Source organism: Prosopis cineraria, unplaced genomic scaffold (genome assembly GCF_029017545.1).
Source record: "Prosopis cineraria cultivar Desert tree isolate PC_DT_omini unplaced genomic scaffold, ASM2901754v1 PC5, whole genome shotgun sequence".
NCBI classification, from domain to species: Eukaryota; Viridiplantae; Streptophyta; class Magnoliopsida; order Fabales; family Fabaceae; genus Prosopis; species Prosopis cineraria.
This window is the reverse complement of record NW_026555336.1, coordinates 18,226,373-18,250,495: the sequence shown is the minus strand read 5'-3', so window position 1 is coordinate 18,250,495 and position 24,123 is coordinate 18,226,373. Positions and strand designations below refer to the sequence as shown.

Below are 24,123 nucleotides of genomic sequence, written 5' to 3'. Positions count from 1 at the left end.
AGGAATGTAGAAAGTAATACTTGCTACTTAGATGTACAAATCATAATAGAAAGGATTATCTCCAACTGATCTATCTACTTTTTAGCTGCTCTATTTTCCATGGGACCCTTAAATGATAGAGGATTGAACCTTATGAACTTTTTCAAGGCTAAATCAATAGAGCTCTCTTGTTCATTTCCTCTAGGCCTCACTGGTTTAGGCCTCCTTGGTCTACTCTTTTCGTAGTAATCTTCCTTTTATCGATCGAGTACTTCCTTCTCTAGTCTTACTCCACCATGACCGCCAACTCTTTCTATGGTCTTGCTTGACTCTTCTGGTCTCTTCTTCAAAATTTCATCATACTCATCTATTCTCCGCTTAATTCTTTCTATCATGCTTCTCAACTTTAGCAATATATTCTCATTACTTGTTATAGGTCTCGATTGCTCTCTAGCTTGACTCGAGCCCTGTGACATCTCAACATTCTCACTAGGGACAATATCCTCTTTTTATGCCAAGACATCCCGTACTTGTCTTGATACATTTGCTAGAATGTTGTTGGCCATATTTCTTGTTTGTACTATTCTCCCTTCTTAAGGATGGAAGTTATCCCACAAAAGGAAAATAATTAACACTAGCTCAATGGGGAAAACAACACATGTATAATATTAATTGCCAACTTTCTATATGCAAATGCACTATTCATAAGCAAACTCACATCTGATTGAAAACTCCATAGTCCAATTCTCATAACTAGAAAAACTGATACCAAACTATAAGAACTAAGAGACCAAATTGTAAGCTCTCCAATACGAATCTACTATTTAACTCCAAATCATGGTAATCAAGTGATTAACTCTCAAAGGATTATCAAATTGTAAAATTTCATATAAAGGGAGTTTCTCCAATCTTTTTTTTTTAAGGAATCCTAAATTCAACATTTTTAATCTCAAGCATTATTTAATAATCTCAAGTCAGAGTTTTGAAAGTAATGCGAAAGCTTGAAAATCAATTGAGACCTAAAATCATGAGTTTTAAAACTTAAACAGATTTTGTGTAGAAAATGACATGTGCGCTGCGGCTTATGGTATGTGCACTGCAGCTCATTACACGAATTTGCAACATTAATTTTGTCATTTGATAGCACAGGGAGCGAAATTTTGATGCATCCCAAATCTCCATCCAACGTTCGATTGAGGTGCTTTCAATGTCTATATGGAGCTTTCTCCTGGCTCTAGCTAATGGCACTGGTTTCACACTCAAACTCATTTTCCATAAGAAGTTAGACATCAAAACACATTTTGACCACTTTTTTATAAAATTTCACAAATGGGTGTCCCCACTTAACCACTCATGCCAATAGCTTACACCAACCATTCGACCACACTCAATGGACTCTCGCAGACTCGTGCAATGCACTGCACACAAACAAACACACTCAAATCATAAAATCACTACTCAACCCCTATTTCCACAAAATATTTATGGGGAATGTTGCACAAAATCATCAATTTCATTCTAAATCTTTCAAAATACATATGTTTCTACCTTCACAAGTATGTTGGCCCTATCCACGAGTTTATAACCAAAACTCGCTAACCTAAGACACAAAATATACCAGTTATAAAAAAATCATGCAAGTAGTCCATAAAATATGTTAAATGATCTTAGTTGGAAATTACATCAACAAATATACATGAATGTAACAAAAAGAGGCATAAATAGGATTACCCTATAATCTTAGCCCTATGTGTGCTTTCCCCAATTCAAATTCGACGAACTAGATCATAAAAATATTGAGAATTGAGGAGTGAGTACAACCACTCAGTAACCAAGTTTCATTTAACCTATACAATTGCATATCAATTGTAAATATATGCAATTAAGCAAAAACACAGATATCACATATAACACTCGGCCACAGTTCACAAAACTAACAACCATGTGACTGGGCTTACCACATCACACTTTATCATGATATTTCACAAGCACAACATGGGGTTGCAAAGATAACAACCATGCACCCTCAACGCATGTCGGACTACAAAACTAACAACCATATGGCCGAACTTATATGAATGATCATATGCCAACCTTATATCCTCTAGTTACCTCTAACACGAAATTGATGGCTATCATGTGGCTACGTCCTTCACAAACTAACCTAGCCTTCCACTTGTGAGGAGCTACCGAGCTAGGGAAAACTCACTTACTTATATAATCCAGTTTCCCCCAATACTAACAACCATAGGGTGTATACCCCTAATCTTGCCTCCTCATGAACCAGTGGAGACTAGTTAGGTTCAACTCCCTTGTAAAACGGTGGGACAGTCTTGAATCAACCATAGGACAAGGGCTACCTCCCAATTCCAATGGTTAGTGCCAAGGTTAGTTCCTGATTCCAACAGTTATTGCTAATACTATGTGGATTTAAATCAATCTACTCCTCTCCATAGGTGAAACTCTCGCCAATGATCATATTGTGCTCATTTCTCACATAATATGCATTTCAACAATCAATTCATAGTACATAAACTCATATAAACTCAAATACTCCACAAACTCAACAAAATGAACCATACTACAATCATACCACAAGAATATCATCATTCTCTCAATCTTGAAAATTTATCAACACATAATTCTATACACTCCATTTTATCAACCCATAGTCACTACCCATTCATATCCAATAGGCTCATTAGGTTTCATTAATGCACATTATCACTAATAACACCTCAAATCATCATTAATGCACATAAACCTCTCCCAACTATCATATTTTTTTTATCAATTTTTAGATAATAAATGTTCCGATAGACCAACCACTTCCAAAATCATCAGTGTGGTGTTCTAATTCCTTAAACAACTCCCATTATACTCATTCTAACCAATAGAATCGAACCTATAATCCTATGAACTAAAAATCCATCTTTTAACTCAAACCCTAGCATAACTCATCATAAATGACTGTGAGAAAGGAAGAAGAAGGCATGATAAACTTACCTTAGGTGTTTGGGAGCTTTAATCTAGCCTCAATATGATCCTACAACATACCATAGTAGAGCAAAAGTAGAGTTATTTATTTTCTTCCTTTCCTCACTTCTTTTTCCTCACGCAAATACGAACAAGATATATCTAAGTTTTGGCAGTGTACCACAGCACACGCTGCCCTCCATCAAACCACATAGCACAGAGAAGCCAATTACATTTAAATTGGTCTTTGTGCACCGCGGTAGATTGTCCACACGCCACGGCATGTGGCACAAATGACAATTCTTTCTTCACTTTTTCTTTCTCTTTCCTTGCCTGGGTGGCCCACCATTGATCTAGATCTACTTCTAAGGCTGAAATCACAATAATTCACTAAGTTAAGTTCCTTTGGCCACACACATTATTAATTCACTAATTACCCTCATTAGGTTAATAAACCAGGATTAAATTTTATAGATGTTATATAAAGTCATTAGCCTTATAGGCTATTTAGACAAACATAACAACTTCCTAACTTAATCATTTATGTAATTTCTCAATTTCAACCTAACTTTTAGGCCAATTTAAGCTTAAACTCTCAAAGCTCAACCATTTAACTCCATACTAGTCTCAAAACCTTAGTTTTTATTCAATAGCTCATTTTATCCCTTTCCTTTGGGTTACAACACCTTAGAACTTCATGATTTGATTTATCAACTAATGAAATTCTATGAAAAAGGGGTGGAATTGAAGCTTGGGATTGTGCAATACTTACCCAGCAAGTTTTTAATCAAAGCAGACTCTCAATCTCCAGATATTGCTTACCCTGGCAGAGTTGAATGTCTCCACACCTCCAAATGCATTTCCATCCTTTTCATTTTTGATTTCATGAGCTAATCATGTTAGCTTTAATTAATCCCTAGATGATGTGCTGTGACGCACAAAGCTTCCACCACAAAGCGTGGCACAGTGAGTTCAATCTTACTTGTGCTTGCGTGTTATGTCCCGGATTGTTTCTCTACCTTTCAATCCTATTAATATAACATCCAAACAATATAAAATATCAACTCAACACCCAAACTACAATCAATCCATTAATTACTAATTTACTCCTGATTAGTAACTAGTTCCTAGGATTGAAACTTAGGATGTTATAGAACTAATCACACATGAATGTTTGGCTTCTTCCATGAAAGGATAATGTTCTACTCTAATATATTAATTCAAGTTAAAGAATATTCACTTCACACCTATTTAATCCTAAAAATTACCACATCTTAAGCATCAAAATATCCATTCAAGAGATAGGTAATTAAGTAACCTTAAGCAAAACAAAACAAAGCACAACAATTTTTTAATTTTTTTGAAAAAGTTTTCAAAAGCCAAAACAAAGCAAAACATTTATTTCTCTTCCCTGCACTTAAATCATGTATTGTCCTCAATGTATGTATAGACTAGTGATAAAACAAGGTGAGATCAATAATGAATGCATAACAAATATTTGATGCATAATTTTTTTTTATCAACACACAAACAAATAAAAGGAAACAAATAAACAACTTCAAAAAAGTCTACTATCTACTAGGTTCATCTCTCTAACACTAGAACTATACCAATCATTGAATATATCAATTAAAGCAAGGTAAAACCTCAAGGTTAGAGTAATACAACCTTATCATGGTGGCTTAAAATTATGTTGAGAAAGCTCCTCTTCCTCTTAAAGTGATGGGTCAGCCTCCTTGTAAAGCTTGCATAAATGGCCAATAATCTCTCAAATAGACTTGTGGCTTCATCTTTAAGTTAAAGGACTCCGTAAGAGAGAACATTAGTCACCACATGTGGCCCATGCCATTTAGATGTGAGCTTGGAATGCTTATGGATGTGTCTTGTCTTGTAAATAAGGACTAAGTCTCCAGCTTTGAAATTCTTCCTCAAGATTATTTTTTCATGAATAACCCTTATTTTCTCCTTATAAATCCTAGATGACTCATAAGCATCCAACCTAAGCTCTTCTAGTTCTTGCATTTAAAGGAATCGTTCCTTAACCAAAAGATGCAAATGCAAGTTGAGCTTCTTGATGGCCTAATAGGCCTTATGCTCTATCTCTACTAGAAGGTGGCAAGCCTTTCCATACACCAATTAAAAAGGAGACATGCTAATGGGAGTCTTACAAGTAGTCTAGTAAGCCCATAATGCATCCTCCAAGTGTAAAAACCAATCCTTCTTATTTATGTTCACCACCTTAGTTAGGATCTTCTTGACTTCTCTATTTGATACTGTAACTTAGCCATTAGTTTGGGAATGACATAGTGTAGAGATCTTGTGATGTACCCTATATTTAGCCAAGAAAGCCTTTATCATCTTGTTGCAAAAGTAGGATCCTTGGTCACTTACCAAGGCCTTAGGAACTCCATACCTAGAAAAAATATTGGATTTGAAAAACTTCAAAACAATCTTAGCATCACAAGTTCTAGTAGGATTAGCTTTAATCTACTTTGAAACATAATCAATACCAAGCAAAATGTATTCAAAACCAAAGGATGGTAGAAAGGAACCCATGATGTCAATGCCCCAAACATAAAAAATATCAAAAAATAAAATGGGTTATTGAGGCATTTCATGCCTCTTACCCCAACTACCAACCTTTCGACATTTCAAGCATGCTCTATAAAATTCATAAGTCTCTAAATAAGCTAGGCCAATACAATGCATAATCTAAAACCTTCCTAATTGTCTTATTTGAGCTAAAATGACCACTATATGCATGAGTGTGACAAAAATTAAGAATAAAAGGCACATCAACATTATCAACAAACCTCCTAATCACTTTATCACTATAAATCTTCCACATTAAAGGTGGTTCCCAAATGTAAAACCTAGACTCTCTTTTCAATTTCTCAACAACAAATTGTGAAGCATAAGGAAGCAAGGCACCACACTTAATATAGTTAGGAAAAGAGGCATACCATGGAGGCTTGGATGAAATAGCACACAATGCCTCATTATGAAATGAATCACAAGTAATAGTAGGGTTAGAGTTTATCATAGTAACTTTCAAATGAGGTTGCCTAGAAAAATGATCTGCCACTTGTTTGGTGGAACTACTCCTATCCCTTATCTCCACATCAAATTCTTACATCAAGAACACCTGTCAAATCAAGCAAGGCTTAGAATTTGTCTTCTTAAATAAGTACCTCACAGCAACATGGTTAGTGTACATAACAACTTTAGAGTTAACAAGATATAATCTAAAATCATCAACTGCAAAAACAATAGCAAACAACTCTTTCTTAGTCATAATGTAATTAACCTGAGCTGAATCTAGGGTCTTAAATGCATAAGCAATCACATATGACAACTTACCTTGTCTTTGACCAAGCATAGCTCCCATAGCAAAATTGAAAGCATCACATGACAACTCAAAAGGAAAATACCAAGTTGGGGCTTTAAGAATAGGAGGGGAAATGAGCATACTTTTCAAAATGTCAAAACTCTTTTTACAAATATCATCAAAAACAAAATCAATATCTTTTTGTAAGAGTTTAGACATAGGCAAAGCCATTTCACTAAACCCCTTGATAAATCTCCTATAAAAGCCTACATATCCCAAAAATGATCTTAAATCTTTTAAACAAATAAGATATGGCAAAAAGTAATCACATCTACTTTGGCCTTGTCCACCTCTATGCCCTTAGAAGAAATCAAGTGGCCTGAAATAATGCTTTTATCTACCATAAAATGGCATTTCTCAAAGTTAAACCCAAACTTCTTTTTAAAGCACCTACTAAGCACTTTATCAAAAGAATACAAGCATAAATTAGAAGACTCACCATACATAGTAAAATCATCCATAAAAACTATAAAATCCTAAATTTCTTAATCCCGTGATTAGCTGTTATTTAAGGGTAAAGTGATTATTAGTATGGGATTAGAGATTTAGATGATTACTTGATAGTTTGACTTGTTGGGATATTGTGTGAATAGATATGGGTGGAAAAAGTACATTTTAAGTCAAAGCAAGTGCACATGGTGAGAATTAATCTCACTGTGTCATGCACTGCGGCTTATGCTGCATGCATCGCGATGCATAGACTAGAAAATGACTTCTTAAGTCGTGAAATTTCAAAAGGAAGAAATTGAAAACACACAAAAGGGAGAAGAGAAGAAGGGCAGGTTAGCTAGGGCAAGTTATTTTAGGTTATTAGAAGGTGTTTTCGATTAGTTACTTAGTGGGTAAGCTACATATAACTCTTACCTTCCATTCTACCCAAATTTCTCTGAATTTGAGTTATAGAGAAATTGAATTGATAGAATTTTAGGGCTTTGATTATTGCCTAATAGTAATAAAAAGGTTCTCAGGAGTTAAATTAGAGCTTTGCGACTAGTTTAATTTGGGCCTAAGAGAGAGAGATTTTAGGGTGGAAATCTGGTTTGAGTGAAATAAGACTGATTGAGGTAATGTAAAGTAGTAATTAAGTAGTAGTAGATATAAGATGGATAAATGAAAAAGAATACACGGCTAAATATAGCCATAAGTAGTAAGTATGTGTTTTTGGTCAAATTAGACCAAATGACTAGATTGTGTCAAATGTGTTTAGATTGGCATATTGAGCATGTGAGTTGAGAAAGGAAGCATGTGATAAGCTATAGTGGTGGTTGAAATCCACAGGTAACCTTTCTAGTGACAAAAGGGTTAGGGTAACTAAATAACTTTCTTTGTTTGAGTATTTATTGTAAACGTGTGTGAGTATGCTATGTAGTGTATAAAAGTATTTTGAGCTAACTATATTTTATAATATTGTGTGAATGTTGCATGAAAATGGCTTTTGAGAAAAGAAATGAATAAGGAAAAATGTGATTTCATACGGTATGTATATATATCTTATGTGTGATAAAGTATATAAAGTGGTGGTTTGAAACCCATCTGGTTCGGATAGCATGATCATAAGGTAGGGGTCGGAGTTCATCCGAGTGGAGAGGTGGTGATAAGTCCATATGGCATATTCTCCTTAATGCCCATGGGGTGTGGTGTTAGAGAATTATATCTCCTTAGTACCTTTTAAGGTATGGTGTTGGAGAAGTATGCAAAAACCTATAGCAATCCTTTCCCAGTAACCCATAAAATTTAGGCAATGCATTAATTAAAGAGGGTATAATTTCAAATTGAACATTAGTAGGAGGAACATACAAGCCATAAGGATTATCATGCTAATTAGGTTGAGTTAATTGCCTAATGCTCTTCTCCTCTTTAGGATTATGCAAGCCCTCAAATTCATTATTAACATGGCCATCATCATGCAAATTCTCATTCTCATTCCCATAACCCTCATTATGCACATACTCAAGCCTTAAGATATCTTCTATTGTTGAATTACAAACTAAATGAGAATCAAGAATAAGTTGTGATCTTCTTAATCTTGAAATAGTTCTTTCAATTTCTGGATCTAATTCAACAAAAGAAGTATGTTTCCTTTAGATCATGCACTCATGAGCTCAAGAAAATTAAAAATAAAAAACAAGCTATGCTAAAATGCAAATCAAGAAGAGACAATTCAATACACACAAAAGCAAGAGAAACCTTTTTTTTTCTTTTCTAATAAACTCAACAGTAATAAAATGAACAAACACAATAAAAAACAATACCAAAGAAATAGGAAGAGATTAGAAATGCTCATTCAAAAAGCTTTGACAATTTTGGAATTCACACAGTAGACTCTCTAGAGATAGTGAAATTGTGAATTTTCTAGCAGCTAATCCACATGAGAAATTCCCCTAAAAATTTTTTGAGAGACACAAGAGATATACAAGAAAATTATTTAAAAATTTCGTAAGAAAAATATTTTCCAAGCCTTCCCAGAATTATTCACAAGTTGGTTCACAGGTTTGGAGAAACAAGATTTCGTCCAGAAGACTTATAGAGCTTTTAACAAACTTTAAAATAGGAAAATGGAAAAATTAAAGAAAATTATAAACACAAGAAACAATTCTAAGACAATAATATGAAAAATGAGACTAGAATAAAATAATTTGGATGCATAGAGAGGGAGATATGTTAACTCAAAGTTGCAATAGGGTTTTGGGAATTCTCTATAAAGGCTCCCTAGACCTTATTAGCTTGTAAAATTTTCAAAGGACACTTCCCACGTCCAAAATTTACCAAACTAAATTCAAAATGAATCTAAGATAATGAGATTTAAAATGAAACAAATTTCAAGTCTAAATTCCACCAAACTTGTTCCCAGTTGACTTTTCAATTTCAAATAGACACTAGAAATAGAGTATTTTCAGCTCTATACTAAACCAACAAAAATTGTACTAATTTTTTTCCTTTTTTCTAAAACAGAACAAAATAGTCAAAACACACAAAAAAAATAAAAAACACAAAACACAAATATTTATGATTTTTAAAAAATTTTCTAGAAACATAAAGTAAAAAAATTAAGCACTAAATAATCTTAGAATTAAACCTAAACACACTCCCTAGCAACGGCACCAAAATTTTGATAGGGAAATTAACGCTTACCCTCAAAATTAAACTAAAGCTAACCCTAATGCAATATAGAGCCAACCCTAAGTCATCTCCCAGCTAAAGGTTATCTAGTGAAATAAATCATCCAAAGTTGTGGAAATTTGATTACATAGTTACCTAACTGATTATCTAGTAAATTAAACTGGCAAACTAAACCTAATTGTGAATGGAATGGACTTCCCTTTTAAAGTAGGAACCCTAGGGTATTGCTAATGGAAGAATCCTAGCCTCTAATTAATTATGGCAACTCACTCAACTTCTCTTCCTTGGCTAGAAATGTGTTTACTTGAGATAACTATCTAAAGTAACCTAGCTTCACTAATTCAATTCCCTAAGTTCTATTACAAGCCTCTTAAGTAACCTCACTAGCTTAGCTCAAGAATCAACCAAGTGTTTAGTTCAAATTCATCCCTATTTGCCACTGCCCCAAGCTGTACTTAAGCTCAAAACTATAAAATTCAAGCAACTCATTAGGTATTCACCACACAATTACATGCTAGGCTAATACAAGACATTCACCAATTGAAATCACATATTATAATTCAAAATCACTAAGTAGATGAAATTTCCAATAGTAAAAGGACATGAAATTTAAGTAAACAATTTTTTTCCAACACTAACAATTACAACCAACCATGAAACAAAAGTTAAATTGAACTACAATCAACCACAGCCATAGTATTCTAATGAAATTGAAACAAGATGAAGAAATAGTTGAGGTTAGCCAAGTGAATACTTCAAAACTCCTCTTCTATCAACTTCTCCCTAAGATTCAATAGAGAATCTGGCTAGAAATATCAAGAAAATCTTGCTTCCTCTATGAACTCCATGTGGTCGTGTAGGTTTCTCCTTGAATCTTGATGAATTGAGCTCCAATTCTTCCTCTAGATGCTTGCGGTGAGTTTAACCATGATAAGGGAAGAGAATGGTGGAAGATTTTAGTGGATTTGATGGAGAAATGGTGAAGAAGAGGCTGGATGTGCTGGAGGTATAGAGAGAAGGGAGGAGAAAATGAATAACACCAAGAACAAGATAGAGAAAATGTGTAAGATGAAATGAAATGATGAATTACCTAAACAAAGAGGCTGAATGGTGTGAAAATGTGGTTTCCATTCAGCTGAAGCTCAATTAAAAAATAGAAAAAGAAATTAAAATGGAAATGAGAATTGTCACACTTGCAAGGTAGCACTCTCCTATTGGTTAGTAGATGATTCTAATGTGAGCCTAATTTTTCATGTGTCATCCACATCGTTGAGGCTGATTTAATCCCCCAAATAAATCAAAATTCATGCCCCAAGTACTCAACCATTAACCTCAAAAGTTTTAACCTCAATTGTCCAATTGATACATAAGTTATATGCCACCTATGTCACATAAATCACATATTTCAATTAAATAGCATGTGACATAATAAAATCTAAATAATGTATAGAATTAAATTCATATTTAGAAGGGAGAATTTAATAAAACAAAGAAGTTTCAAGTTGCATAAAATTATATAATAATTTTCATGCAAAAGCAAACCAAAATCTAGGTCAAACTAAGGCATTTTGAAAAGTATTGACTTTTTATTTAATTACTCCCAAACTAAAATAAATTTCAAAAATCTAATTTCACCACTCATTAACTAGACATAAAATACAGTTTGTCAATTTTTCTTGTACTTTTCCTCAAAATTTTATTTTTTAGACCAAAAGTCCCAATGCACTAAACCTAAAAACTTAGGCAATATTCCAAATCTAATGCAATGTATGAACTTAAAAGTGATAAATAATTAATAAAAGGGTCCTAATTGGACAAATAAAAGTGGGTAAAAAATATGTTCTATTACAAAGGCTTCTAGTAAACTCCTTTATAATGCATTATTATTATATCTTGCTAACTTTAATGATATATAGATCTAGGTTTATATTTCACATGAATTTGATATTTGGAACATTTGTGGTACTTAGCCTAAACTTTTTTAAAAGAGGCCTAGTATTATGCTTAAGAATTTAAGAACTTAAGCTAAGTTTTAGCTCATCTATTTGTGATTATTCAATTTAATTTCAAAGTATGTTTGGGGAATATCTATATGAGTGTTTCAAGACTTATTGAATTTGTAAAATCCTAAAATTTAATCCAAGAAAACTAGTTACTAATCAGGGATAAATTAGCAATTAGTGGATTGAATATGGCTTGGTGTTGGAATAATATGAGATATTGGTTGGTTGGTGTGGTTATAAGATCAGATGGTAGAATAGCAATTCGAGGCATGATGTGCAAGCAGTAGTGAGAGTTTTCTCACTATGCCACCCACCGTGACGAAAGTTGCATGTGCCATGGCACATTACCTAGAAATTACTTAAAGCTGATATGGTCAGCTTATGAAATCAGAATAGAAAGGGAGGGAAACATAACTAGAGAGGAGGAGAAGTTCACACTACTAGGGTTTACATTATTTGGTGATTGGGAGTCTACTTTGGTTAGTGACTTATTGTGTAAGTATCATATAGCCCTGAGCTTCATTTCTACCTTATTTTTATTGAATTTAATAGGTTGAGGAATCAAATCAGGAAGTTTTAAGGTGTTAGAATCTAAAAGAAAGGTTTCAAAAAGGCTTTAGAATACAAAACTATAGTTTTGTGACTAGTTTAGAGTTAGATGGTTGAACCTTTGAGGATTTTGGCTTAATTAACCTAAAGAGTTAGGTTAAAAATGGTGAAATTAGGTGAATAATTGAGTTAAGAAGTTTTTATTATCATTTGAATAGCCTATAGGGCTAATGATTATAGATAGTGGACTTACGAATTTGAAAGGTGTCAATTGAACTATTTTGTGTGTTAAGGGATTTGGTTTAGCCAAATCAATACCTATGTTGAGTATTAAGAATTGACTGAGGGATACTACATTGTGTAGATTGAGCACTTAGGATGTTGCTCGTGGGAATCTATACTCTTGAGAATTTAATACATTTAGTAACCCTTAGCAATAAGGGTAAAATATAATTGGAGTATCCTTTTACTTGTTCGTTTGTGAAATTATTTATAAGTATGTTATATAACTATATGCATTGTGATTTATGAACTGATAAAGTAGAAATATTATGAAAGGAATATGCATGCAGTTGTGTGAGTTATACATGAAATGAATGTGAAGAGAAATATGCATAGATATATGCATTGCATCCGTGAGTATACCTTAGACTAGGGTAGGAGGTTGTGGCCCTACTCTATACAAGTCTAGGAAGTCCTGAAAGTCTTAAAGGTAGAGCTTGACTTCTCTAGGAAGGACCTAGGAGATCTTGAAGGTTTTGAGCATAGAGCTTGACTCGGGTAGGAAGGATCTAGGAGACCACCAATATGCAAAGAGGATACCTGGTTTGAACAATGGTATAGTAAGCCCTATTTCATGTAAGACTAGAAGTCCTGGTCTTGGGATAGAGCTTGCTTTGCAAGGTGGAACCGAGAATGTGTGAGCATGAGCATGATGGATGGATGGATATGTATGAATTCTTGTATATGATTGTTATACTACTTTTACTAAAATGCATAATACTTTATCTCATATATGATTTTGCTTACTAACCAGTATTTAGGTTATATCCGAGTTACTGGAATGTATATCTCACTTCGTTAGCTTTGTGTACATGTGAAGAGAGCACAAGAAGGTCGAGAAAGGAAGCAAAGAAAGAGTAGCCTTACTTGGTAGTGGTATGACTACTAATTATGTAAAATGAACGTATAAAGTTGTAATTAGAAATTTGAGTTGTCAACTATGATGCATAAATATATATGAATATAAATATGTGAATGTGTATATGAATTATGATTAAATACTTGCTTGTATATATATGATATTGCATCTCACTGAGGGGACTACAGTAATGGGCACATGGGTAGGCTTAGATGCCAATTAAGCAATTATATGCTATTATGTAACTTGTTCCACTTGTATAAATATGAATTGGATATAGAATTATGTGTATATATGAGAACTTAACACAAATGGTAAGGCTGAGCTCCATTTAAAAGAGTCAAGTATATTTGTGATTTCCAACCATATGGTGAGGCGTAGCCTAATATGTAAGGGTTAGATGATTGAAAGTGGAACAAGTTTATGTATATATGTCTTATATCTATTGTGCCTCATATAAGTCTACAAGTGTTTAATGTAACTTTAAGAAGTCAATATGAGTAATTGATGTGATATATATGATTTGATGTGTTAATTAGGTGTATGTAGTCCTTTTGGATTTAGTTCAAGGCCCAAAGTAGTCTAATGAGACAAGGATTAATAATTGAACACTTAAGGCACAAGTTTTGAAAGAAAAGTGGCTTTTTACACCCAGGTGTCCAATTTTAGATCAGGCCATTGAATCATGTCAAAATTTATCTCATTAGATGCAATATGTTATAAGATTCGTGTGGGCACCAAAATTACTCCAATCGGACGTCGGATGGAGAAATGGATCGAGGTAGAAGTTCTTCTTTCGAGTTATCACATGATAGTAAAATTTTGTTCTCATATGCATCACAACGCATTGTCTGCCACATCATAACGCATGGCATAGATAAGAATAGAGCTTGTAGCTCTCTACCATATGCCAGCACATAGTGTTGTAAGCCGTGGCGTATGTACTTTTTCAAGGGAAAGATGTGTATCATTAAGTCATGGAATTACATTTGTGGTTCCATTAGCCCTCTTATTTGAATACATTTTATAAGAAGTCAGGATCCTACATTTTCAAAGCAATTTGAGGGCTATTACTCTAATGTTATGTGATTATTGTTTGATGATTATGTGTTAGGAAAGATGAAGTCCGGATTAGCTAAGGGACTTTACAAAATTTTATTTTGAATAAGGAATGTATAAATTTCCTATCTGAACACTGTGAAACATACTACTCACTTAGGCAAGTAAGTGGCTTCTGATAGAACACATTTGTTACCCACTTTTATTTGTCAATTAGGACCCTTTTATTATGATTTATCACCTTCAAGTGCACACATTGCATTAGATTTGTAACTTTGCCTAAGTTTCTAGGTTCAGTGCACTAGGGGCATTTTGGTCCAAAAAAAACTTTTGAGAAAATGTACAAGAAAAATTGACAAAGTGCATTTTATGTCCAGTTGATGAATGGTGAAATTATATTTTTAAATTCATTTTAGTTTGGGAGTAATTAAATAAAAAAGTTAACACTTTCTTAAGTGTCTTAGTTTGTCCTAGTTTTTGGTTTGCCTTTGTGTGAAAATTTTTATATAATTTTGTGCAGCCTGAAACTTGGTTATTTAATAAATTCTCCCTTCTAATTATGAATTTAATTCTGGACATGAATTAGATTTTATTATATCATATGCTATTTAATTGAATTATGTGATTTATGTGACATAGGTGGCATGTGACTTGTGCATCAATTGGGCAATTGAGGTCAACACTCCTTGAGGTCAATGGCTGATGGTTTGCACGTGAATTATGATTATTTTGAGGGATTAAATCAGCTAAAATGATGTGGATGACACATGGAAAATTAGGCACACATTGGAATCATCTACAAACCAATAGGAAGTTGCCACCTTGCAAGTGTGACAAGGCTCCCATTTACATTTTAATTTCTTTTTCCTTATTTTAATTAAGCTTCAGCTGATGGGAGACACCAAGGAGCATGCCATTTTAAGCCCCAAATGGGATCCAACACATATCTCATTCATCTTCCACATTCTCTCTCTCTTGTTCATAGTGTTCTTCATTCTCTCTTTTGTTCTTCATTTTCCAGCACCCTAACCTCCATTTTCAGCCACCAAACCTCCACAAAACTCATACCATTCTTCTCCTCTCTTCATTTTCGTTCCATCCCTTCCATTTTCACAAGGATTGAAGCTCATTTCCATCATTCAAGAGCTATGGAGTTTGGCCTTCACAAGCAATCACTAGGGTTCTTGAAGATGAAGATTGGCTAAGTTTCTTTGTGGAATCCTAGAGAGATGAAGATGGAGGATGAGTCTTGAGCTTCAAATTGGCTAAGTTCTTTTGTTTCCTATCCTCTTCTCTTTTTACTAGATGGTTAGATTCCTTAATCTAGGGTTTAATCATCTTAGCTTATAAATTCTAATTTGAATTTGATGTTGATGTAAAGAGAGAGGATTGTTTCATTTTATTTCTTCCTTGGACAGCCATGACTGAATTTTGCCACTCTTTGTTTGGCACATAATCTTGTGTTTTTCAATTAGTGAATTTCTTGTGTTAATATTGCATAATCTTGTGGTGTTAATGCTTGTGTTGTTGAGTAGCTTGACATAATCTTGTGGTTGCTCAATTTATGTGTTTGACCATGGCTGTTGAGAGAGGATTTTGAGTGAATCACTTGGCTAATGTCTTCACCAATTGGTTAATTGAACTAGGGACTTTAATCTAAGACCTAGGGAGGTTAGCTAATTAGGTTAATTGGCTTAGGATAATTTTCTTAAGTCATGACAGCTTTAGTCAAGAGGAAAGGGAAGCTAAACTTAGCCTAATCATGAGAAGATAATGAGTCCAAAATCAACTAATCTCTAGGGTTCCATTATTGTGAAAAGGGAAGTTCATTTCACTCACTTTCACTAGCATTTTAATTACTTGCATATTAGGTAATTAGTTTAGATAATTAGCTAGGTAACTAAATTCCTACAAACTTGGTTGATTTATTTCACTAGATAACTTTCAATTAGACTTAAAACCATTCCTTGGGAGATGACCTAGGGTTGGCCCTATATTGCATTAGGGTTAGCTTTAGTGTAATTTTGAGGATAAGCGACTAATTTCCTATCAAAATTTGGCGCCGTTGCCGGGAATGGTTTAAGTTTAATTCTAAGGTTGTTTAGTACTTAATTTACATTTTTAGTGTTCCTGGAAAATTTTTTGAAAAATTATAAAAATTTGTGTTTTGTGTTTTGTTTAGTGTTTTTTTTGTGTGTTTTGAGTGTTTTTATTCTGTTTTGAAAAAGAAAAAAAAATTAGTGCAATTTTCGTTGGTTTGGTGTAGAGCTGAAAATACTCTGTTTCTAGTGTCTCTGTCTGAAATTGAAAAATTAACTGGGAATGAGTCTGGGGGAATTGAACTTGAAATTTATTTCATTGAAAGCTCTATATCTTAGCTTCACTTTAAAATTGGTTTGGTCAATTTTGGACGTGGGAAGTGTCCTGTGGAAATTTTACAATCTAACAAGGTCCAGGGAGCCATTACAGAGGATTCCCAAAACCCTGTTTCAACTTTGAGTTAGCATATCTTCCTCTTTGTGCGTTCAAATTGATTGATTCCAGTTTCATTTTTCTTATCACTGTCTTATCTTTGTTTCTTGTGTTTAGGATTTTCTTCAATTTTTTCATTTTCCTATTTGAAAGTTTGTTAGAAGCTCTGAAGGTCTTCTGGACGAAATCCTGTTTCTCCAGACTGAGGACCAACTTGTGAAAAATTCTGGGAACGATTGGGAAGGATTTTTAATCTAAAAGTTTTATATAATTTTCCTGTATATCTCTGTGTTTCTCATAAAAGTTTCAGGGGAATTTATCATGTGGATTTGCTGATAGAAAATTCACAAGTTCACTGTCTCCAGAGAGCCTACTGTGCGAATTCCAGAATTGCCAAAGCTTCTTGATTGAGCATTTCTAACTCTCTTTCTACTTGTTTGGTGTTTTTTTTTTTTCATTTTTTGCTATTGAGTACATTAAAAAAAAAAAAAAATTATTTCTCTTGCTTTTGTGTGTTTTGAATTGTTTCGTGTTGATTTGCATTTTAGTTTAGCTTGTTCTTTGTTCTTAATTTTCTTGAGCTTGATTAGTGCATGACCCGAAGAAAACATACCTCTTTTGTTGAATTAGATCCAGAAATTGAAAGGACTATTTCTAGATTGAGAAGATCACAACCTATTCTTGATTCTCATTTGGTTTGTAATTCAACAATGGAAGGTATCTTAGGACATGAGCATGTGCATAATGAGGGCCATGGGAATGGGAATGAGAATTTGCATGATGATGGCCATGTTAATAATGAATTTGAAGGCTTGCATAACCCTAGAGAGGAGAGGAGCATTAGGCAATTAACTCAACCTAATTGGCATGATAATCCTTATGGCTTATATGTTCCTCCTACTAATGTTCAATTTGAAATTAAATCCTCTTTGATTAATGCATTGCCTAAATTTCATGGGTTACCGGGAGAGGATTGCCATAGGTTTTTGCATACTCTCCTATTGGTTTGTGATACTATGAAGCCTATGCATGTAAATGTTGATGATGTTCAAGCTAAGGCTTTTGTATTTTCTCTTGAAGGTTTAGCAAAGGAGTGGTATTTCAACTACCCTTCTTATGTGAAAGTGAGCACATGGGCGAGCTAAGAAGACTCTTCTTAGATAAATTCTTTCCAAATTCCAAGGTCACCAATTTGAGGAAGCAAATCTATGGGGTCCAACAAGGAGAGGATGAGAGTCTCTATGAGTATTGGACTAGATTCCAAGGCCTTTTGGCTAAATGCCCACACCATCAAATTTCTAGTGAGAATTTAGTCCAATATTTCTATGAGGGCTTGATTCCAAGAGACAAAGTTAACATTGATGCCGCTAGTGGTGGATGCTTGATTGACCTCACTTCCTTAAAGGCTTGGGAACTAATTGACAAGATGGCTTCAAGTGGTGCTCAATACTCTACAAGGGAAAAGAGAAATGTGAATATGGTAGGTTCTTCATTCTTAATGATTCATATGTGGACTTGCTAGCTGCCAAGATTGGGAGAATGTTGGCTCCACAAATATCTCAAGTGAGCAATGTAAGTACTTCTCAAGCACTTGTCCCTTATTCTTGTACTTTTTGTGACTCACCTATGCATGTAGAAAGCAATTGTCCTATTAAGTTTGAACAAGTAAATGCTATCTACAATGGAAAACAATCCTATGGTGGGAGGCAAAGGCAAGGAGCTTATTCTAATACTTACAACCCTTCATGGAGAGACCATCTAATTTCTCCTATTCAAATCCAAATGTGGCTTTACAAGACAATCAACAAAGAGGATCCTATCAAAACACCTTTGGCCGTGACCCTCCACCTCATTTGTCTCAAGGTAGCTCTTCTCAAAGCTACAATCCAAGTGGTAATTCTCTTGCACCTTCATCTAATTCTTATAGTGATAGGAGGCTTGTTCCAATTGAGAGTTCTTCTAATTCAAACTCTTCTAATGATGTGAATGTGTTACGTAAGCAGTTGATTGAAATGAACTCCTTGTATAAAAACATGTATGATGGCTTAGGGAACAAGGTAGAGAGTATGGGTAACAAGTGTGAGAACATGAACTCTAAAATTGATGCCCTTACTTCTCAAATGAATATGCTTGCTAACCAATTAAGTGCAGCCAATGCTCAAGCCTCTACATTACCATCCAACACCATTGCTAATCCTAAAGCTAATCTTAATGCTATCACATTGAGGAGTGGCAAGGAGTTGGGAGAAAGAGTGTAAGAAGACAAAAGACAAGGGAAGGCCGAGAAGCCCTCTTTAAATTCTTCAATTGATGTTAATGTTTCTAGTTCTTCTTTTGCTCCTAATGATGCATCTTTTTGTAGAGATGATGAGGATGAAAACATTGAGGAGAGCATATGTGAGCAACCACCATCTAAGGTGGAAAAGGGGACTATGGCCGAGTTATTTAGCAAGGAAAAAGAGGGAGAGGCCAAGCAAAGTGAAACAAGAAAGGAGAGTTCAAGGAAGGAAGAAGGAAAGCAAAGTCAAGAGATTATGAAGAAGCTTCCTTTTCCACAAGCACAAGTGGTCCTTAAGCAAGTAAAGGGACAATTTGATCAAGAGGTATATGATTTCTTCCATAAGATTCATGTTAATGTACCCTTGATAGATGTAGTTAAGAACTGTCCTAAGTATGCCAAATTTTGAAAGATTGTTGTACAAATAAAAGAAAATTTAGGCCTAATGCAAGTGTACAATTACCCTCATCTGTGAGTGCTATCATGAAGCCTCAACTCCCTATAAAATGTGAGGATCCTGGTTCCTTCACAATTCCATGCAAGATTGGCAACACATATTTTTCTCATGCATTGATAGACTTAGGTGCAGCCATTAATGTTATGCCTCTTTCAATTTATCATGTCTTGAGTCTTGATTGCATGTATAAGACACCTATGATATGCCAATTAGCGGATAGAAGTGTTAAAAGACCACATGAAGTAGTAGAAGACTTGTTGGTTTGTGTTAAAGGTCTATTATTTCTTGTGGATTTCTATGTGCTTGATATGTCAAAAGAAGGGAGTGGGGATGATATTTTGATTTTAGGAAGGCCATTTATGAGGACTACCCGTACATTGATTGACATGGAAAAAGGTAGTTTGATTTTGAAATGTGGAGAGGATCATGTTATTTTTAATATATATGAAGCAATGAAACATCCTTTTGAGGATTATTCTTTGTTAGGTGTAAGTTCCATTGAGTTATTGCTTCATAATGCTTGTGAGTCTCACATGCTTGATTCTTTCTCACATGTTGATGATGATTTGTCTCTTGTTACTACTACATGCATTGATGGATGTAGTTGTCCTATTTGTTTAGAGATTGATGCATGCTTGAATGATGCAACTACTTCTTCTCATGATTTGTTTAAAATATCTCCTATGCTTGATCTTGAAATGCTTGAGAAGGGTATATCTTATTGTGTTGTACGTACTAAAGCCATTAAGGCCGAATCTATGAGTTTTTCTCCACTCGAGCTTGATGTTCTTAGGATTCCCAAGCTATTGGAGGAAAATTCTACACTTTCACATGTCGAGGCCATGGCTCAAGTCCAAGCACTTAAGGACAAGTTGCAAGAAAAGGGGGAGGCTGTAAAGAAAGAAGAGGAGAAATCAAAAACAAGTGAGAAGCCTAAAAGACAAGATAGTACCATGGAATATTCCACCAAATTAGACTTGAAGAAGCTCATTCCCTCTTATATAGAGCCACCTACCTTGGAGTTGAAGCCTTTACCATCCAATCTCAAGTATGGATATCTCATTAAGAATGAGAAGCTTCCGGTAATAATTTCTAACTCTTTATCTCTTGAGGAAGAAAATGCATTGCTTGATATGTTGAGAAAGAACATACATGCTATTGGTTGGACTTTGGCTGACATTCCTGGTATTGACCCTATTGTGTGCACACATAAAATTTTTCTTGAGGACAATGCTAAGCCCATTAGGCAACCACAAAGGAGACTTAACCCATTGATCTTAGATGTGGTAAAGAAAGAGGTTGTCAAGCTACTTAGTGCTGGGATCATCTATCCTATAGCTGACAGTGAGTGGGTGTCTCCAACCTAAGTTGTACCTAAGAAAGGGGGGATTACTGTGGTAAAAAATGAGAAAGGAGAGCTTGTTCCAACTAGAGTTTAAAATGCTTGGAGAGTGTGCATAGACTATAGGAAGCTCAATAATGTGACTAGGAAGGACCATTTTCCTTTGCCTTTTATTGATCAAATGCTTGAGAGATTGGCTTCCAAGTCCCATTATTGCTTCCTAGATGGGTTTAGTGGGTATTTTCAGATTCCTATAGCTCCTAGTGACCAAGATAAGACTACCTTTACATGCCCCTTTGGTACATTTGCCTATAGGAGGATGCCTTTTGGTCTTTGCAATGCACCTGGTACTTTTCAAAGATGCATGATGTCCATATTTTGTGATTTTATTGAACATTGCATGGAAGTCTTTATGGATGATTTTACTGTGTATGGTGAGTCCTTTGATTCATGTTTGCATTCTTTAGATAAAGTGCTTGGTAGATGCATTGAAAAGAAGCTTGTGCTTAACTTTGAGAAATGCCATTTCATGGTAGATAAAGGAATTGTTTTAGGCCATTTGATTTCTTCCAATCGCATAGAGGTAGATAAGGCCAAAGTAGATGTGATTGCTTCTTTGCCATATCCTATTTGTTTGAAAGATTTGAGATCATTTTTAGGACATGCAGGCTTTTATAGGAGATTTGTAAAGGGGTTTAGTGAAATTGCTTTGCCTATGTCTAAACTCTTACAAAAAGATGTTGATTTTGTTTTTGATGATGCTTGCAAAAGGAGTTTTGACACTTTGAAAAGCATGCTCATTTCCCCTCCCATTCTTAAAGCCTTAAATTGGTCTTTGCCTTTTGAGTTGTCATGTGATGCTTCTAATTTTGCTGTGGGAGCTATGCTTGGTCAAAGAGAGGGCAAGTTATCATATGTGATTGCTTATGCATCTAAGACCCTAGATTTAGCTCAAGTTAATTACACTACAACTGAAAAAGAGTTGTTTGCTATTGTTTTTGCACTTGATAAGTTTAGATCATATCTTCTTAACTCTAAAGTTGTTGTGTACACTGACCATGCTGCTGTGAGGTACTTGTTTAAGAAGATAGATTCTAAGCCTCACTTGATTCGATGGGTGATCTTGATGCAATAATTTGATGTGGAGATAAGGGATAGGAGTGGTTCTACCAATCAAGTAGCGGATTATTTGTCTAGACTACCTCATTTAAAAGCTACTATAGTAAACTCTAACCCTACCATTCCTTGTGATTCATTTCCTGATGAGGCATTGTGTGCCATTTCATCTAAGCATCTATGGTATGCCTCTTTTGCTAATTATATTGAGTGGGGAGTCTTGCCTCCTTGTGCTTCACGTTTTGCCATTGAAAAATTGAAAAGAGAGTCTAGATTTTACATTTGGGAACCACCTTTGATGTGGAAGATTTGTAGTGATAAAGTGATTAGGAGGTGTGTTGATGATGTTGATGTGCCTTCTATTCTTGAATTTTATCACTCTCATGCATGTGGTGGTCATTTTAGCTCAAATAAGACAGCTAGGAAGGTTTTAAATTATGGATTGTATTGGCCTAGCTTGTTTAAAGACTCTTATAAATTTTGTAGAGCATGCTTGAAATGTCAAAAGGTTAGTAGTTGGGGTAAGAGACATGAAATGCCTCAACAACCCATTTTATTTTGTGAGATTTTTGATGTTTAGGGCATTGACTTCATGGGTCTCTTTCCACCATCCTTTAGTTTTGAGTACATATTACTTGGTGTTGATTATGTTTCAAAGTGGATTGAAGCCATTCCTACTAGAACTTGTAATGCTAAGATTGTTTTGAAGTTTCTCAAATCTAATATTTTTTATAGGTATGGAGTTCCTAAGGCCTTGGTAAGTGACCAAGGATCCCACTTTTGCAACAAGATGATGAAGGCTCTCTTAGCTAAATATGGGGTGCATCACAAAGTCTCTACACCGTATCATCCCCAAACTAATGGCCAAGCTGAAGTATCAAATAGAGAAGTCAAGAAGATCCTAACCAAGGTGGTGAACACAAATAGGAAGGATTGGTCTTTACACTTAAAGGATACTTTGTGGGCTTATCGGACTGCTTATAAGACTCCCATTGGCATATCTCCTTTTCGATTGGTATATGGAAAGGCTTGTCACCTCCCTGTGGAGATAGAGCATAGAGCCTATTGGGCCATCAAGAAACTCAACTTGGATTTCCATCTTTTGGCTAAGGAGAGATTTCTTCAAATGCAAGAACTTGAGGAGCTTAGGTTGGATGCCTATAAGTCTTCTAGGATCTATAAGGAGAAAACAAGGATCCTTCATGACAAGCTAATCTTAGGAAAAAGTTCCAAGAAGGAAATCAAGTCCTCTTGTTCCAAACAAGGTTTATTCATAAGCATGCCAAGTTGAAGTCTAAGTGGGAGGGACCATATCTAGTGACCAAAGTGTTTCCCTATGGGGTTTTGCAACTCTTGAATAAAGCCACGGGTTCCACCATGCAAATCAATGGTCACCTATGCAAGCTCTACAAAGAGGCCGAACCACTTCAAAAGGAGGAGGACTTCTCTCAACATGTTTTTGAACCACCATGATAAGGTTGTATCTCTCCAACCTTGAGCTTTTACTTTTCTTTAATTGATATATTTAATGATAGGTATAGTTCAAGTGTGGGGGAGATGAACCTAGTAGGAAAATTAGAGTTTATTTGCTTTATTTGACTTCTTTGTTTTGTGTTTTAGTTTGAAAAAAAATAAAATAAAATAAATATCTGCACCACACTTTTGTTATGCATTCATTATTGATCTCATCTTATTTTATCACTAGTCTATACATACATTGAGGACAATGCATGATTTAAGTATGGGGGAGAGAAATAAACATTTTGTTTTGTTTGTTTGGTTTTGCAAAAAAAAATTCAAAAAAATTTTTTCTTTATTTTGTTTTGTTTCAAGTTACTTAATTACCTAGCTCTTGAATGGATATTTTGATTCTTGAGATGTGGTAATTTTTAGGATTGAATAGGTGTGAAGTGAACATTCTTTTACCTTGAATTAATGGATTAGAGTGGCATATTACCCTTTCATGGAAGAGGCTAAACACTCATGTGTGATTAATTCCTTAGTGATGTTACCCTCTAGAATTTGTTTCACTTCTTAATTAAGACCATATATCTTGCACTTGTTTGATAGGAGATGAGAGATGGCATTTATAAAAAAGAGCCAAGAGCCAAATAGCCAACCTATTATTATTTATTATCCTTTGTTAGCCACTTTGAGCCTTTGGTTTGATTCTTAAAAAATATATATATATTCACCCTATTTTTCCCCAAGGAATGCATGTTACACTTTTATATGTCTTTTTA

General features: G+C 34.6%; 1 non-coding gene across 1 annotated transcript; it reads right to left on the bottom strand.

The window, feature by feature from the left end:
• Positions 1-17,876: 17,876 nt before the first annotated feature.
• Positions 17,877-17,983, bottom strand: LOC129312277 (small nucleolar RNA R71). The gene has a single exon (XR_008593521.1). It is a non-coding gene; the product is annotated as a small nucleolar RNA R71 (small nucleolar RNA).
• Between the last annotated feature and the right edge of the window lie 6,140 nt (positions 17,984-24,123).